Here is a 17,930-nt window from a genome sequence, read left to right as displayed (position 1 = left end):
ATTCTTTGGAGTATTTTGACAAGGAGAGAGAGAAAGAGGAGAGCTAACTATAGAGTGGGAATTCTTCTTCAATGGAGAGAAATGAGTAACTGGCCATGACTGAAGAATTTGGAAATTAAAGGAATAATGTAGATTTGTGCTCAACTAACTCTTCTACTTCCTATGCTCATTTGATGTGTCAGGGGTGAGAGGCGTTCTCTAAGCGGTGGACATGTCCCATGAATGCCTTCTTCTTGCTCCAAAGAGAGTCTCCCTTGTCGCTTTAGATGTTCTCTGGCCTTACCCTATCTTGGCGTTGGCTCTCTGGTCTGTACTGTTTAGTATTGCACCCTTTATTGTGCAGAGATCCTTTGTGTTGTGTCATGTGATTTTTGTTTTTAAGGGCTTCTCTTCCTTCTTGAACCGTCTTGGGGGCGGGATCCTCCCTCTCCTCCCCTGGAACCTGGGGATCGGCAGCAGTCACACATCTGAGCATGCGTAGGATTTCCCGTCTCCCGGAAGTTCCTCATTATTAACGCCAATCACATGCATAGTAGCATGTGCCTTGCCACTTCCTTTACTTTCTGAGAAGTGAAATGGTAAGGAAGGCAAGTTAAATGCAGACATTTATCAGATGACCTCCTTTCAGATGGAAATATCCAATATTTCTAGATAACTGAAATCTCTCCTTCCATAACTTGCCAGTGTGCCAATTTTATGATCAGTTTCAAGAGTAACTAATTTCTTCAGCATACTTCTATTGCTGTGCCTCCTTTGGTCCTCCCTGTCTATACTATACGCACCTATATGTGTTTTACCATTACCTAGATTTCGCTACTAAAATTTTATTCTTGTATTGACAGATTTCCCCAAAGGTTAGAGTGACCGTATGTCCCAGTTTACCTGAAACAGTGCTGGTTTATCTGTTGTTCCTCTGGTAACTAATAATTAATACCTCCCCTTTTGTTTTCAAAAGTGTGCTAATTTGGACTGTAAATTATGGGATTACCCTATCAAAGTTGTTTTTTCTTCCCCTCACATCCTGCATGCTCTCTCAAAGCCTGAATCCTAAATTGGAAATAACGTAACATAACAACATCTGTGCCCCCTGGACCTTTAATTTCCTGACCCGCACTTCCAGCCTGTGAGGATTTTCCCTGTCACATGCTCCTGGCAATGTCAAGTCCACATGTGGCTGGACTGTGCCATCCACCTGACGGGTTTTTTTTTTTTTTCTTCCTGGGTCTTTGACCCCTTCGTTTCAATGTGCTGCTTCCTCTGGCTCTTCCTGTAGGATGTGTTGTTTTGGCTGACCCTCATCAGGTCATGGTTGATGGTCTGTGGGAGGATGGGCTATACCTTTGGTACAGGTGAACTGATTCTGAGTCCCCTCTCTTCCTGGTCCTCTTTTTTTTCACCAGCCCGTATCCTGAGAATCTTTGATATCTGGAATTGTTAGTTTCTTCCTGGAACACTTTGCTTTGTGTAACCAGCAGGCATGCAGAAAAGAGTTGGCTCCACCTTTTCCACCTGTTCTTCAGACAGAGAGGCCAGCTTGGCAAAATAGTGGCCTCCAGTAGAGAAAAAGAAACCTAGCAAGTTTCCGCAGGCCATAGAAACAATCCTCGCTGCTTCCCTACTTCTTGGAAAACAAGGTGTGTTGAGTGTCAAATCCTTTGCGTCTCTCTTAACACCTCCCGGAGCGAGCTCCTCTCTACCTGCTCCAGATGGAGGAAGGCTGGTCATCTCAGCGGTCAGTCATAACCTTGGAGTCAGACAGCTTTGGGTTTCAGTCTTTACTCTGTGGCCTCAGGCAAGTTACTGTATTTCTAAGTTTCCTTGTTTGTAAAATGAGAATATCAATTCCTATCTTGTTGGCTTTAGGGGAGAGTTAGATGAGATCATGTATACAGTATGCTGAGAATTGTGCCTGCCAATGAGTGTAAACCTAGTATATAGTTGTTTTTCTTACAATAATGACTATTAATTTTAGTATCAGAATTATAGTAAACCATCAGTTCATCAGATTCTATCTTATGAAGTTGACAGCAACAACTAATGCAATGACAAGAACTACTGAGTGAGGTTCTAAAGCAACCTCGCTCTGTTCTCTTGGGCGGCTATTGGTGGCTGACAATACCAGAGTCAGAGGAGCATCCCGTAGACCGTGTGATGGAACAAAAATGATTCTGTGAGTAATTAGGCAGCTTTGATTTTTGTTTTTCAGATTCTTTCCCCTTTTAACTCAACAAGGGATAACGTCCACCATAGCTTTTCTTCTTGAAGAAGGACAGCATGGGGAGAATGAAGGGTGAAGAGAAACCAGCATTACAAGTAGCTCAAGTTTGTAGGCTGACCCACTGGGGAGTCCCAAGAAGGTCTGTTGGTTCGCCCAAGAGTGTGACCCCCAAGTGAAATTTGAGTGCTTCTGTTGAGTTATTTCTTTCCTTCTGGAGGCCAGGGGCAAATTCCTGATACTCCTCCCCTCTAGATTCTTGGTTCTTTGATTTTCTTCCCATTGTAAATTGTCTACCAGACACTATCTCAGTCCAGACCCATAACCAGCTGAACCAACGCCTCCTAGAAGAGCCTATGATGACTCTTGTCAGCTGGTAGAGTTAGAGGGTCCTGTTTTTCCTCTATAGCCAATATTTCCCTTATCATGAAGACTTGTATTCAAACGGTATTATTTCTTTTTAGAGCCAAATGTATTTCTCATTTCATATTGTCAGATGATCTGATTACTTCTGAGCACCATCTCTAGGTAGGGGAAAGAGCAGATAAACTGAAGCCCACAGTGCTTAAGTGACTCTCCAAGATCTCATGATGAGTCAGGAAACCAGACAGGAATAGAAACCACGACTCTAGCCTCCCAAACTGTTTTTCTGACCACCAGACCACACTTCCTCTCCAGACTATGAAACACTGGAAAATGGGAGTCAGGCAGAGAGTAAATATGGAGGCGAACCCACAGAAACACAATTTTACTTGTACCCAAATCTTGTCATTTAGCAAAGGAAAACAGAAAAACACCCCAGTCTCTTTGCTGTCATCAAAATTATAACCTAAACCCATAAGGGATATAGAATAGGAAATGAGTCTGCCCTAAACTGACATACTTTTTCCATTTAAAATGAATTTGAAAAGATTGTCCATCTTCCAGTCCTGATGTGTTTTTCCCTTATGCAAAAGGAGAACCTAAGCATTCAGAATAGATTTTATTTAGGTTCAAGTGCATATAGATAAAATACCCGTATTATTCTTATTCTTCGCACGATCAAGACTTTAATTACTACTTATTGCGTGCTTAAGGCTTTGTGGGAGCAATAGGCTTATTAGACACACTCACTGTCTATAAACTTCATATTTAGTTGGACAGAGACCGTATATACCCGTGACGAACTGAAGGCAGTTGGTGATGAATATCAAATGAGCAGGAGTGATTGAGAAGCGGTGCCTGAAGTGCAAAGCTGGAATCACAAAGCAACATTTCATGAAGACTTGGGTTTGAGTCTCAACTGTATCGCTCGTTAACTCTCACTCTTGGACAAATCAGATTCTATGCATCGACAAGAGGCGACAGCCATTGCCTGGCTGTCTTCCAACAGTGTTGGTGTATAGACCAACATGAGACAATGCGTGTAAAATGGGCTGTGAGCTGGAAGATTAAAATGTGGGAGGAATTCAGATCGTAGGCGTTGTCAGAATCAGGCCAGGGTTGCACAGACAAGCCTTTCTCCTTTGTTTCTAGAGTCCTCAGTGATACAGTTTTCAAGGGCTACATAGCCTGCCCAAATGGAAATTAAAACAAGAAATTAAAAGCAGGCTCCCTTTGAAATTGTTTTTGGCTATGAAAATAGAAAATAACATAATATTTCCCCTTTGGCAAATAGCTCCCTGCCGCATCCCTTGGAATACGGGCGACTGAGAGAGCAGAACACCTGCGTGAAATCAGCTGATGACGGTCGTGTAGAGAGAACTTTTCCATTTGGAGGAGCAAGACATGCAACTCAGGGGAGCCGGGTCCTCTGTCCCGTGGGACACAGAATGCCAAAGTCCTGCTCACCTGTGGTTCCCAGGAAGCAACAGCATTTCATCACCCAGACTATGTGGCAACCAACTGGAATCCTTGAATGACCCTTCCATGGAAACAAGCTTGACACTGTGTTCAGGGCTTCCATCTGTGGGTGAAACTGGGTATTGTTGAGATAGGAAACTTGAGAAAAGGCAGAAATTGACTTTTAAAATTAGGCAGAGAAAATTGACTGTAATTATTGTTCAGTTAGAGCCCGTGAGGACATTTTAATTCCATGTGAGTTTTCTTAATCCAGGGACCAATTAATTGTAAAACTCTTGTCTAAGAGTCTTTATTAATCTCTGTATCAAGACATTCTTTTACAGCAATAATTCATTACCTTTTACACTGAGCAAAAAATGTAGATTTCTGCTGTTGACTGTGTGACCTCAATTAGGAAATCAAAAGACAACTGTTTAAAATTGTCTTCTATCTAAAATACAGCCATTAGAATACAATCCCTGTCTTTCTCTCGGGGTCATGCATGGCCGAATGTAAGTAACACTGTTGAGTCCCTGTGGCAGAAGTAGAATAATAGGCAACTTTTAGACCATTATGCTCTGGCGCCAGCCAGCCCTCAGGCGCATCATTTTTGATTGTGAAATTTATAGGAAAAGCTTTGTGGGTGGTTGTAATATATTAGCACCACCTAGTGGTGATGGGCAAAGCTGCCTTTCTTCACTCCCCAGGACCCTACCTCCATCAAATTACAACAAACAAACAAAAACAAAGCGTAAATACAGGACAGAAATAGACTCACAGACAGAGAATACAGACTTGTGGTTGCCAGGGGGGTGGAGGGTGGGAAGGGATAGACTGGGATTTCAAAATTGTAGAATAGATAAACAAGATTACACTGTATAGCACAGGGAAATATACACAAAATGTTATGATAACTCACAGAGGAAAAAATGTGACAATGAGTGTGTATATGTCCATGAATGACTGAAAAATTGTGCTGAACACTGGAATTTGACACATTGTAAAATGGTTATAAATCAATAAAAAATGTTAAAAAAATATAGCATTTATCAATTCACTATAAAAAAAAATTACTGCCCAAGCACGGCTGACGGAACTCTATTTATAGTCTTTTATCTAATTTTGTGGCCACTTTCCACTTTGAAAGTTAAAGGTGCTGCACAACTAGGGTAAAAAGATGAAGAAATGTACAAGCTATTATAATAATTGTAATAATACTAATAATCAATAATTTATTGAACACTAATATGATAGACTGTAGTAAGTGCTTTGTTTTGTTTTGTTTTAATTTTTTTAAATTGAAATATAGTCAGTTATAATGTGTCAATCTCTGGTGTACAGCATAATGTCCCAGTCATGCATATACATACATATTATTCATTTCCATATTCTTTTTCATTAAAGGTTATGACAAGATACTGAATTTAATTCCCTGTGCTATACAGAAGAAATTTGGTTTTTTATCTATTTTTCTATATACTAGTTAATATTTACAAATCTCAAACTCCCAGATGTATCCCTTTCCACCCCCCTCCCCCCATAAGATTGTTTACTGTGTCTGCGAGTCTGTTTCTGTTTTGTAGATGAGTTTATTTTTATAATCCTTTTAATCAATCCTCACAAGACCAGTGAGGTAGATTTTATTCTTACTCTCCCATTTTGCAGGTGAGGAAACAGACAGAGCGCTCAAGTAACTGGCCTTGGTTACATACCTGGTATTTAGAGGACGAAAACCTTCCTTGTCTCACTGACATTAAATTTTCAGGGGTTTTCATGTTGGTACCATCAGGAGCATCTCTGCTATGATACTATGAGTAGGTGGAGCTCAGAATTTTTCCCAAACTGAGAAAGAACCAACAGCGAGGGAACCAGTGGGGCCTACTGATTGAGAATGGGTGCTGCAGGGTCAGACTAGAGCTGGGTTCAAGTCACAAGCCAGCCAATTATTCCTCCTGTGTCCCTGGGCAAATTATGGTTCCACTCAGAACCTCGGTTTCCTCTTCTACAAAATGGAGGTAATACTATCCTACTCATGGAGGAGGTGGCAGTGTTGGGTGAGATATGTATGCATAGATTCTGGCTCATATTGAATGAATATTGAAGGGTTATGACTAGATTACTATTAAAATATTTTTTTTAGATTTTTGTGGATTTCTATTTTAATTTCTTTGAATGCTGAAATCATCCAATGAGTAGAGTCTTCTGCCTCCCTCCCAAGCTATCAAAAGATTCATTTTGTGGATGGAAAATAATGAGTTAAGAAGCCTTTGTCTTAAGGTTCAATAGCAAATCTGGGGTAGAATGGAAAGTAGTGTAAACTCGTTTCTAATTTGTCACATATTGTGGAGGAAAGGAGTGGCTGGTTCACAGTATATTGTGTTGCCGCCATTGGCAAGCTTGCTCACATGAGGCATCCAGAGAACTTTCACATGGTGGACAATGGCTCTTCCTGTCTGGAGGGTGGCTGTGGGTGGTGGAGGTTTGAAAGCAGCCCCTCTCCCCTCCCAAGGATGCACCTCTGGTCCTTGCAGAGGGCAGCTGGCTTTCATTTTCAATTCTCAGGGCTCTGGGGGTCCCCATAGGTAACAGAAATCTCTCTCGGGGCTCTTTCTTCTCTGTGACTTGTCCCTGCTTATTCAGCACAGTCTGGGGTTGCCGCTGGAGGGGCTGAGGATGGGAAGGGTGAAGAATTTCGATCAGAGGATAGAGGACTGTGTAATGGGAGGGAGTTGGACTCACTGTGGCTTACTTGAAAGAAAATCAGGTTCTCCCACTGCCCAGGGTCAGCTCGGAGAGCCCGACTCCTTTCTCCTTTGCTTGGCATGACTGCAACCCTGTTCCTGTTTCTATCATCCTGCTCTTCCTATAGCTCTGAGCTCCTGGAACATAAGAGAGAGGCTTGCTTAATATCATACTACCCCTAACAAACTCTCTGCCCTGCAGTTGGAGCTGCCTTTTATAAACAAGTCTGATGATTTTACTTCCTTATCTCAAGCCACACAGTGGCTTCCACTGCTCTTACCAAATAGTGTGAAATCTGCAGCCCAACTTAGCAAGGCCATATGTGATCCAGCTCCTGCCCCTTCAGGCCTCCTGTTTACACTCCAGGTGCTTCATTTCCAGAATGTTCTAAGCTCCTTCAGACCCCAGGGCCTTTGTACATACTGTTCCCTCCACTAGGACCATCTTCACTGGACTCCCGCTTACTTATTTATCCATAGACTTGGGGTCCCTAACTTTGCCACCTGTTCGAATTGCTCAGAGAGTTTTTAAAAATTCTGATGCCCAGGCATCATCCCATACCAGTTTAATCAGAATCTCTGGAGGTGAGACCCATGGAAAAGGATTTTTGAAAGCTCCCCAGGTGATTTCAGTGTGCAGCCAAGTTTGCGAACCAGTTCTTAGACGAAGTACTTTCTCCACGTAGTTGCCTAATTTCTTAATTTCCCAGTTCAGTTTGCATCCTTCATTACGTGTTCTCATAGTTCTCTGCACATTTTGCATTTGTTGACTATGTCTCCCACCAGACTGTGTCTATTGTGTTCTCTATTCCTAGGGTGTGGCTCGGGGCTTGGCACATAGGAAGACCGGATGAAACTGGAATGTGGATGTATTAGTGTTGCCACCACCAGCGGCTGGCACTCTCCAAAGGGTGAGAGGCTGCACTTTGACGTGGCTCAGGCACCTGCATCCATGTGCTGAGTCAATGAAACAGCTGCTAAGAAGAGGAGGGCTCCCTGCTGGGAAGTGCTCACCATTCCATTATCTGGGGAGAGTGTTTCCCTGCCTTTGGGAATGCTTCGATTTCTGGGTCACAGCAAGAACCAGAATTATCAGGGATTATATCTGATCATTGGGCAGTCCTCCCACAAAGGATTTGCCTATTAACTTACTTATAATTAATTGTCTTCTGGAGTGAATATTTACCAAGAAAAACATTCTCAATACTCAACAGTCAAAGGATATTTCCAATGATGGGTATTCAATTTTTTTTTTGATTGAAGCACAATTGAGTTACAATTTTGTATTAGTTTCAGGTGTACAACATAGTGGTACAAAATTTTTATAGATTATACTCCACTTAAAGTTATTATAAAATATTGGCTATATTCTTTGTGCTGTACAATATATCCTTGTTTAGTGTATTTATTTTATACATAGTAGTTTGTACCTCTTAATCCCTACCCCATCTTGCCCCTCCCCCTTTCCTCTCCCCACTAGTCACCACTAGTTTGTTCTCTAGATCTGTGAGTCTGTTTCTTTTTTGTTATATTCACTAGTTCAATAAATGATAACATAGGTTATCTGTCTTTCTCTGTCTGAATTATCTTACTAAGCGTAATACTCTCCAGGTCCCTCTATGTTGTTTCAAATTGCAAAATTTCATTTTTTTTTTATGGCTGAGTAGTATCCATTCTGTATATATATATACACACATGAAGTCTTCTCTATCCATTCATCTGCTAATGGACACTTAGGTTGCTTCTATACCTTGGCTATTATAAATAATGCAGCTAATGAACATTGGGGTGCAAACCATTTCTCAAATTGACCATGTATTTCTTGGTGAATATTCACTGGTATGGACTATGAATAAAAAATAAATTAATAGAGCAATATATTAGCATAAGAGCAGACTAACAGTATCAATATAGCCATAGAATGTACTTCATGGAGACCAGAAATGAGTTTAGTTTATGGCCCCCAATATACTATATTGAGGGATAACCTAGATACGATGTCAGGAGGATAAAAAAATTAAAGACATGGTGTCCATGTAAAATGCACTGTATAATCAAAGCGCAGTGACAGGACAATCCTGACATCCATCTCAATGCTTTACTTTTTCTTTTTTGCATTCACTTCTACAGATTTGTTTCATTATATCACAAACAGGGAAAAATATCTTATTGAAAGGGAATGTGAGAAGATGCAACATCTAATGAATGGAAATCTGAACTAGAATCTACCAATAGATTTTGCATCTAACTTTTTCTGCAGCTGTGGATGACTCATTCTAGTGTCTCAGTTTCTCCACCCTTAGAATGAGAGTAATAAAATTTGCCGTTAATTAAAGTCTCTATTTTTTTTTAACTGTTTGGGAAGTTGGGTCCAATGGAAAAATGAAATACTTGAGGATATGACTTAGCCTGTGCTAGGAATTTTATAGGCAGTTCACCAAGGATTTTTTTCCAAGTGATTTGCACGATACACAAAATGTATTTTAAGCTGAATGCCTTGGACTGAAAGCCATGCACAATAACCTGTCCCAAAAGCAATTATCACATCAAGACACACCCATTGGGATTCAACGCTCCTATTTAAAGTCTGTCCAGACATCACAGCCCACATGTATAATGGCTTTGGCAGAAGAGTGAGAGCCAGCATCGGCGGGAGCCTTGTTTAACTGAGCAGGAAATGGACGTTTTCCGAACCAAAAGTTTGAAAGCTGAGAAATACCTATTTTGTGAGCAGAATTTACGGCCTCATTCCTACAAGAAGAAGAAGTAAAAGCAAACGGACGACATTTAATTCCATAAAGAAGTCACAGCTCTGGAGCCTGTTTTCCAATGGGACCTGAGGGTGTTTGTGGAACAAATGAGCATCTAAAAATATTTCGATCTCTTTAGATCCCTGAGATTTCAAATATAACATTCAATTCAGGCGCTGATTTTTCAAGAGGTCTTTGCTTCCTCCTCTTGTTTTCTGGGTTAGAAGCTCCTTTGTGAATGCTGGTTACTGGGTTTCCATATTGTTTTGGAATTGTCCTCTTTGCCATTAGATTGTGAGTTATTGATGGATGACCATGGATGCTGCTTATTCATCTTTGTTCCTGTTGTAATCAGCACAATTTGAACAAGAATCAATCTTGTTCAAGAGTGGGACCTAATTAAACTTACAAGCCTTTGCACGGCAAAGGAAACCATAAGTAAAACAAAAAGACAACCTATGCAATGGGAGAAAATATTTGCAAATGAGGCGGCTAACAAAGGTTTAATTTCTGTATAAACTGCTCATACAACTTAATAACAAAAACAACCAAACAGCCCAATCCAAAAATGGGCGGAAGACCTAAACAAGCAATTCTCTGATGAAGACATACAAATGGCCAATAGGCATGTGAAATAATGCTCAGTATCACTAACTGTCAGAGAAATGCAAACCAAAACTGCAGTGAGGCATCACCTCACACGAGTCAGAATGGCCAGCATTAAAAAGTCCACAAACGATAAATGCTAGAGAGGGTGTAGTGAAGATGGAACCCTCCTGCACTGTTGGTGGGAATGTAGTTTGGTGCAGCTGTTAAGCAAAACAGTATGGAGGTTCTTTAAAGGACTAAAAACAGACTTACCATATGATCCGGCAATCCCACTCCTGGGCATATATCTCGAGGGAACTCTAATTTGAAAAGATACACACACCCCAATGTTCATAGCAGCACTATATACAAGAGCTGAGACATGGAAACCATCTAAATGTCCATCGACAGATGACTGGATGAAGAAGCAATGGTATATTTATAAGATGTGATACTATTCAGCCATAAAAAAGAATAAAATAATTCCATTTGCAGCAACATGGATGGACCTGCAGATCATCATTCTAAGTGAAGTAGGCCAGGAAGAGAAAGAAAATACCATATGATAGCACTCATAGGTGGAATCAAAAAGAGAAAAAAGAAGACACTAATGAATTCATCTACAAAACAGAAACAGACTCACAGACATAGTAAACAAACTTATGGTTACCAGGGGGGAAAGTGGGTGGGAAGGGATAAATTGGGAGTTTGAGATTTGCAACTATTAACTACTATGTATAAACTAGATAAACAACACGTTTCTTCTGTACAGCACAGGAAACTATATTCAATATCTTGTGGTAACCTATAATGAAAAAGAATATGGAAAGGAATATATGTATGTACATGTATGACTGAAACATTAGGCTGTACACCAGAAATTGACACACTGTAAACTGACTATACCTCAGTTAAAAAGGAAGAGCGATGATTGCTACATCAATTGACAAAGGAACGAGTACTGCCGTCACCATTACAGGCTTGGTACAGTGTAGGTGGTGATACTTGGAATCCAAGCAAGAAAAGCTAGTCAAGGGCCACTCTTGTTTGTGCATGACTAACTTGCCCCAGGATCTTGCGTCATCGGAGGGCTGAGTGTTCGGTGGGTCAGGAAGCGCTGTGGGTTCCATTTGGCCAGTGGATTTTGGCAGTATTGGGTTCTTGTTGCCTACTGCAGTGATGCAGGGAGGCAGGGAGGAGGGCGGAGGGAAGCCCGAAGCAATTTCTCAGTAATAAAAGCCTGTCTTCTTTAAAGGCTTCTCTTTCCTTACCTCCCAGAGAAAATACTACCTTAACACATCATTCCCTAATTCACCTTCAAAGGGGAGAGAGACACAGAAAATCGCTTAGCAGAGATGGCCGAGAGTTATGCTGGTTCAGTGTGATTCCAGAGGAAAAGCTGTCTTGGCTCAAGGCCCAAGTGGCCTTCAGTTTTTCTGTGCAAGATGCTCTTAGGAAATCTCAGAGTTATGGGTGGAATGTTTAGACCAACCAGGCACGTCCGCAGGTGGGTAGGGGGAATCCCAGGTCAGAGCCAGGCGCTTGATGCGATAATCAGAGGTGGTTTGCTGAGGCCTGGAAGAAAGGTGCAGAATCCTGCAAAACCATGATGTGAATTTGAGAAAGGAGATCTAAGTTAAAATAAAAAAGCAGCAAAGATGACTTGGTTTTTTGAGCAAAGAAGTGTGATGTGTAATTCCACACCCCCTCCAGGAAAGCTCAAATTAGCTATAAAAAAAAATGAATGATTTACATTGCAATGGTGCACAAAATTATTCCAGTCCTTAAAATACTGAGGTAAAGTTTTGTAAGAGAAGAGTGCCTTTATTTGAAACTGTTGTTCCCCCTAATTATACAGAAATAGGTGACTTTACATAATAATAGTGGAAATGCCCGCTTGACAGCCAAGAAGAGACCCTTCAGCTTAGCCTTCTCTGTGGTGACTCAGTTCCCATGGCCTGGGACCCAGGGAACTCTCTGCCCCTGTCCACAGTTACTTTCCAAAACCCTGCAATGGTCACTGAAGGGATAAATAAAATCTAATATCAGCAGCTAAACTATTTGCTCATAAAAAGATATCTATTGAGTAGAAGATTTAAAAAGCCTCCACTGAAATGTCCTTGTGGCAACAATAAAGAGTAATTTAATTTCTGTGCTCATATTGCAGCCTCCTTTTTATCAACTTTACTTTTTAAGTCCAGTTCTTCTCCCCAATCAAGCAGCGAGAAGTAGGACAAAACAGGACCTCAGCCAGCTTGCTTTATACATCTAAGATATGAACCTCCACTCAGAGTATGGGATTTCCTTACAGAAATGTATCAGGGGCCACGGCAATAAAGTATCTTAAAAGCTTTTCGCTAATGTCTACTGTGTATCAGGCACCACCCTAAATAGCTTGTGCTGCATTTGTTCTTCTTCCCCACAAGCCCTTGAGAGGTGTTGTAAATCTGGACACGTTACGGACGTCCAGTTACGGAAACTGGCTCAGAGAGAAATCTGCCCGGGACACGTGTCATGGTTTGTCGGTAGAGATGCTGAGATTTGAACGGAGGTCTGGTAGCCATCAAAGCTCGAGTTCGCACCCACTTCAGTATCGTGCCTTCCATCAGCGAAGCCCTACGTGGGGCCCAAAACATGTTTGTAAGAGTCTGCACTCTAATTTAGAAACCAAACCCAAATGCAAAACAATGCGTGCGCATGAGAACAAGCCGCGCGGTATCTCCGCTTCCCCACGGCCGATCTGCAAACCAACTCCAAGCGAATTCCAAGCTACTTTAGGGGCCGTGCTTTTTCTTTCCGGAATATTTGCAAATAGAATCACTGGAGGCCTAAGGCATTCGAGGAATTTACATGTTTGTGCTTCTCATAAAGATGGGGAAGCATTGGATTTCCATGATGGACAAGGATGGAGGGAGGTGGGAGGAAGATAAGGGCCGAGGAGGAGGGGGCAGGAGGAGTTTGAGGTGTCAAGGCCTGAGCTCCTTTCTTCCTTCCTAACTTGGAAAGTGAAATTAGGGAGATGGATTGATGGGCATCAGGTCCCCACGGAGCTCTTTTCAAAATGAGATGATTCCTAATTTAATTAGGAGTTTGGAATTCGCGGATACAAACGCCTATGTAGAAAATAAATGAACAGCAAAGTCCTACTGTGTAGCACAGGGAATTATATTCATTATCTTGTAATGATCTATAACTAAAAAGAATATGAAAAAGGATACATATATATGTAGAACTGAGTCACTACGCTGTACACCAGAAATTAACACATCAAAAATCAACTATGCTTTGATTTTAAAAAATGACATTACTGAGTTCAACTGTGTTTTAAAATGTACTGCAAAGACAAGGCATGGCTTCTTTAAGAAGAGATTGTATGAGGTTTTGTCAGAACCAAAAAGGCTATTGGGCCATTAAAAATGCTTAGCATTGAAACAGCTCACCTACTGTTACGTGAAAAAGCCACTGGGAAACAACGTGCACATTAAGACTCCACTGTTGCAAAAGGCATACGTATAGCAGGACAGAAACATGAATATCCTTGTAACCAAGTGCCATAGATGGAGCAGCTTCAACAAATTTGGAGGCTGGAAACCTGAGATCAAGGTGTCAATGGGGTTGGTTTTTCTTGAGGCCCCTGTTCTTGTCTTGTTAATGGCTGTCTTCTCATTTGTCTTCACATGATCTCTCTGTGTGTGTCTGTGTCCAAAAACCCTCTCCTTGCAAGGACATCAGTCGTATTGAATTGGGGTCCGCCTTCATAATTTCATTTTAACTTAATCACCCCTATAAAGATCCTATCTCTGAATATAGTCACATTTTGAGAGACTGGGGGTTAGGGCTTCAACCTATGAATTTTGGAGAAGACCAAATTCAGCCCATAGCAGGCATCCTGGGTGAGAAACATGGGTACCAGTTCTCCCTTTGCCAGGATGATGGGCAGCACTGTCTGTGGGGCAGTGCAGTTCCGGGCAAGGAGAATTCAGTGTGTCTCCCCCTCCGCTCTTGACGTTTCCAGTCCAGGAAACCTCATGTGTTGGTCAGCTGACTGGAAATTCAGTCAACTCTTGGATCTCAATTTTCCCAACCCAGTTATTACAATAAAATTTTGATGTGTACTTCTACTGCATAGCACAGGGAACTATATCCAATTTCTTATAATAACGTATAATGGAAAAGAGTCTGAAAAGAAAAAATATATATAAGTATGTATATGTATATCTGAATCACTTTGCTGTACACCTGAAACTAACATTGTGAGTCAACTACACGTCAATAAATATTTTTTTAATTTTAAAAAGTTTTAAAAACTTCTTTAAAGTTATTTTGAAGATAAAAATTCAATACTTCATAAGCATTAAAAGCAGAGGAACAAAGGAAACTAAAAGCAGGGTGGGGTAAAAATGTAGACTCGTAAATGAAGGTGTGTTCACAAGCTACACTTCAGCAAATATTCTTCAAGGGCCTGCCGTGACAGAGGGGCCAAGTGAGGCTCTTGAGACACAAAGAGGAAACAGAGAATTCCTGCCCTTGAGGCCCATGTGGGGAAGGACAGGGAACAGAGCGTCCTCGTGCAGTGATGTGGGCTGGCAGAGGGGTTTGTCCCGGTGCTGTGGGAACATGAGCAGGAGCTGATGAAGCAGACCGGGACAGGTGGGCGGGAGGGCTCCAGGTGGAGGGCAGAGCACAGGTAGGGTGTGGAGGCAGGACAGGGCTTGCTGAGGAATGGGAAACATGATTGCTTTTGGCCTGGTTGGGAAGTGAGGGTCAATGGGGAAGAGGTGATGGACAAAGTTGGAGACAGGAAGAAGAGGTGATTAGAGAGACATGCAGGAATAGAATCAGGGGCTTGATAACTGTTGGAAAATGAGGAATGAGAGAAAGGGAGGAATCTAGAGTGTATTCAGCAACATGTGTCTAATGAAGATTTATTAAACTCCCACCCCGTGACTGAGACCATGCCAGGCGTGGAGTACGTGATGGTGGGGAAGAGAAATCAGGTTCCTGCTCTCACTAGACTAAAGTCAGGCCAAGATGCAAAGCAACTAAACACACATTCAAAGTGAAGGGAGATGAACATGGTAAGGGTGGAATGTCTTCTAGATGTCTCTCTGGGTGTTAGTTAGTAATTTTTCCCAACCAAGTCAGAAAGCCCTGAAGATAGAAAAGATAAGAGGTCTAGTTTCGGACGTGTTGAGTTTAAGGTGGAATATGCAGAATGTAACGCATTATTTCCTGGTGCCACTGGAGAATAGGAACGCTTCCCCAAAGGAAGGCATCTTCCAATACACGTGGTGAGTGTTACACGGCAGTCCCTTCTCTAACCCCTGGTTTTGTAAAAGAGAGAATTTTCCGAGTTTAGTATGAAATGAATGAAGCAGACAAAATTACTGGCATGTGTGGAGCCTACTTTCTACTGGAAAAATATAATTTATAAGAAAAACATGAAGATAAGTAAAAAGCAACATACTGTATGGAGGAGGAATATGGACTATGGTTGTAATTTTTATCAGGGTGGCGAGGGAAAGTCTTTCCTAAAAAAGGTGATTTTTCAGAAAGAGCTGAAGGCATGTTTTGGAACAGACAAGAGGTGCCGGGAAGTGGCAGATGAGGAGAGGGTTTGGCCAGCGCTGGGAACCGAGGCCGATCGTCCACAGCGTCTGGGAAAAGTGGCAGCGGAGAACAGGATGGAGCTTCCTCGAAAAATGAAACACAGAATGACTCTAGGATCCAGGAAGTGTGCACCCCAAAGGGTGAAAATCCGCATCTCAAAGAGATAGCTGCACTCCCATGGTCACTCACTGCAGCAATATTCACAGTAGCCAAGGGGTGGCAACAGCTTAGATGTCCACTGACAGATGAACAGATAAAGAAAATGTGGTCTATACTCAGGCTTAAAAAAAAAAAAAGGAAATCCTGCCACTGGAGACAACCTGGATGTAACTAGAGGACACTGTCCTAGTGAAATTAACCAAGCACAGGACCAATGCTGCCTGATCCCACTTAGGTGAGGTATTGAAAACAGTCAGCTCAGTGCCTGACTACAAGGGTGGTGGCCGGGGCCCGGTAGGTGGGGAAAGTTGTTCAACAGGCATGAAGTTTCAGTTGTACAAGATGAGCAAGTTCTGGAGATCTGCTGTACAGCACGGATCCGGTAGTTAACCATACTGTACTGTGCACTTGGAAACTTGTCAAGAGGGTAGACCTCACTTTAAGTTCTTATCACAAAAAAAAAAAAAAAAAAAAGGCTGGGGTGGGGAAGGGCAGGAGGAAACTCTGGAGGTGACACTGTTTATCACCTTGGGAATATGCATGCCTCCAAATTCATCAAATGTGTATATTGAAAAGGAGTCTTCTTAAAGGGAAGAAAAAAAAAAAGGTTGAGGAATTTTATACATCCCTAGTTTTTCCTTTGCGTGTGTATTTGAGGAACAATGTTGCCCTCTAGTGTTCAAGCTGTTTCCTTTATTTCACGCTGGGAGGGGCGGCAAAGGGTTCAAATGTGACTGCAAGACAAATTCACCTTGTTGCTTTAGTCCCCTGAGGTGTTTTCGGTTAAGGGTTTCAATAGGAACAAAGGTGAAAATACTACTTGTTCTTCTTCTTCTTTTTTTTTTCTTACTAGAAATAGTGCATTAATTAGAAGAAACCAGGCAGGCAAAGACCAGTTTGAAAAGTTGCATAAAGCTTGCATAGTACATAGCAGACCCTTGATTCAGAGTCCCATGTCCTATGACAGTCAAACACAGTTTCCATTGTTTCCAGGCATTTGTAAAATGCTCAGGGTTTCCATTTACATGATGTGACATTTATGCAATACACACACAAGGCAAAAGTTTATACTCAGTATGTATAGTTTGTATTTTTATTGACTATTCTTTCAAAACAAATTTCTTGAAATAAAATAATTTTTAGCCTTTTTTCCCCCTCAACTTCCTTCGAGTGTGACCAAATAAACTTCTAGTTTGAACTCACAAGGATGTTGTCTTTTGGGAAATCAAAGTCAAGAGAATGGAGTAAGGATGGTAATATTATTCTCTATTTATAAATTGAGAAAAAGAGCGTATGAATTTTTAAAATGACAGCATACAGTTAGTGTTGGTCTGCAGTGCGTAGCTCCCCTCCCTTTTTCACACAATTTCTCTGGAAGCCGCGCTCATCCCGGACCTCTCCGGCTTGTGAGAAATTGCTTAACACGAAATTGACAGTGTGGGCAGTCAGACACACCTGGGTGAGCCCTGGACTTGCTAGTTTTCCCTGAGATGTTGGGTAATAAATCTAACCTCTGAATCTCAATTACTGTAAAATGGGAGTGGTCGTCTACTTTATCTCTTAAGAGACATAAAAATTAAATGGGATAAAGTATGTGAAAGCATCTAGCACAGTGCCTGGCACAGTATATACATTAGCATTAACAAAGGAGATCACGATGTAAAAAAGCACAACACAGATTCTTTGCAATAGTGAGTTTTGCTATCAAAAAAAAAAAAAGGTACTCTGGACCCAAATAAGGATAGACTTTTGCCTTTGGAATTATTTTCAGCCACGACGTGTCAGTATACAGTCCAAATCCCAAAGCAGAGTCCATAACCCAAACGGTAAAGCCCTCCCGCCATCTCGCAGGCAAAGCAGTCATAATTTTTGTTTTCTGGACTGAGCAATTTACTCTTTTCTGTTCCATCCAAAATTGCCTTGAAACTACTGCCAAGAGTTGTGAATCATTTATAAAATTCAGAGCGCACCCTTCCTCACGAGTGGAGCGCCTCTTACCATAAATGTTATTACTGAAAGGACTGCTTAGAAACTCCTTTTTCCTTT

The sequence above is a fragment of the Vicugna pacos genome, chromosome 3 (assembly GCF_048564905.1).
Source record: "Vicugna pacos chromosome 3, VicPac4, whole genome shotgun sequence".
Classification (NCBI taxonomy): domain Eukaryota; kingdom Metazoa; phylum Chordata; class Mammalia; order Artiodactyla; family Camelidae; genus Vicugna; species Vicugna pacos.
This window is presented reverse-complemented; position numbering follows the sequence as displayed.